This window comes from Echinops telfairi, unplaced genomic scaffold (genome assembly GCF_000313985.2).
Source record: "Echinops telfairi isolate 266 unplaced genomic scaffold, ASM31398v2 ScPeMD7_443;HRSCAF=831, whole genome shotgun sequence".
Classification (NCBI taxonomy): domain Eukaryota; kingdom Metazoa; phylum Chordata; class Mammalia; order Afrosoricida; family Tenrecidae; genus Echinops; species Echinops telfairi.
Genome location: NW_022104341.1, coordinates 7,271,819 through 7,273,652, shown reverse-complemented (window position 1 = coordinate 7,273,652; position 1,834 = coordinate 7,271,819).

The window sequence follows — 1,834 nt, the reverse complement described above, 5'->3', positions numbered from 1 at the left end:
CCCCCAGACCTCTCCACTGGTTCCCTACTCCTCGCAGACATGTTGCATTCACACCTTGGAGGACTGGGTTGATGTCTGGTCCCTCTTTTCCTGTGGAAATATAAATAATACCCTCCCCTTGGGTGGGTTAGCGCCCTGTGCCCCCACTACCCTTTTCTTCCTTATTTTCATCATTTTTTTCCCCTTTCCCCACCTCCTCCCCAGTTGTCTACCATGTGCATCCCACTGCAGGCTTCCTTATTGGAAGTCCAGCTTTCCCATGCCTATGAGGCCACTGGAAATGCCATGGCTGGAGTCAGGCACACCTTAGTCTTCAAAATGACATCTGTGCTCTTCAACACTTTAAAGAGGTCATGTGCAGCAGAGTTTTCCAATGTGATATGTCATTTGATTTATTTTTTATTAATCCTTTTATTGGAAGCCTCTTACAAATCTCATGACAATCCATCATTCATTTATATTCAGCACACTTGTACATGTTGCCATCAACAGTTCCAAAACATTTTGTGTCTATTTGAGCCCTTGGCATCAGCTCCTCCTTTTTCCTCTCCCTCCCCTACCTTCCCACCCTCATGAATCCTTGATCTATTATATATTATTGCTATTTCATGTCTTGCCCTGTCAGTTGTCTCCCTTCACCCATATTTCTATTATTTTCCCCCGTGGGGGGTGGGCTATATATCCAACCTTGTGATGGGTAACACCGCCCCCCCACCCTGTACTCCTATTACTGTTCATGAGGGTTTGTCCTGAATTCCATGTATTGAAAGCTCTTATCTGTACCAAAGTGTGTACTCTTGTCTAGTCAGATTTGTAAGGTAGAACTGGGTCATGGTAGTGGGGGTGGGGGCAGCCTTCAGGACTAGAGGAATGAGGTGTGTTTCGTTGGTGCTGTACTGTATCCTGGTTGAATTGTCCCTTTTGTAACCCTTCTGTGGGGAGATGTCCAATTGTCTACAGGTGGGCTTTGGGTCTCCACTCCAACCCTCCTCATTCACATCAATATACTTGTTTGTTTTAGATCTTTTGATACTTGATACCTGATACCCAACACCTGGTGGTCACACAGGCTGGTGTGCTTTTTCCATGTGGGCTTATTTGCTTCCCTGCTAGATGACTGTGTGTTTAACTTCAAGCCTTTAAGATCCCCAGATGCTGTATCTTTTGATATCTGGTACCATCCACTTTCTTCACCACTTTTGATTATGCATCCATTTTGTTTTCAGTGATTGTGTTGGGAAGGTATCAAAGAGTGCCAGGTTATTAGAACACAGTGTTCTTGTGTTTAGGGAGGCCTTGAGTAGAGGCCCAAAGTTCATCTGCTATCTTAATACTTAACATATAAATATATGTAAATTAGCCTCTATCCCTTTCACTATAAATTACTATATTTACATATACACATGCCTATAGCTATCTCTATAAATAGCTCTTACTTCCGACTTCTTTCCTCTATATCCTTTCACCGTCCTCTGTCCCATGATCATGCTCACCCTCCACTGGCTCTCGGTAATTCCTCTTGGATACATTGCACTTGATCAAACCCCACCAGGCCTCCTCGCCATCACTTTTATATCTCTTGTTGTTCCCTCCTCCCTGAGTTTGTTGGCTTCCCTGTCCCCCTCCCCACCTAGTCCTCTCCCATTTCCCCGGGGACCACCGGTCCCCTTGTTTTCTCCTACGATTGTTTGTCCTGCTTATCTTAAATAGACATAGGGCGAAAGAAACAAAAAACAAAGTGGTAGATAGTTTCAGGTCTGTCTGCTGACCCTGACGAGTGTTTTCCAAGTAGGTCTGATGAGGTGCCAAGCCCTGTCCCCCAAGTCAGAAGTCT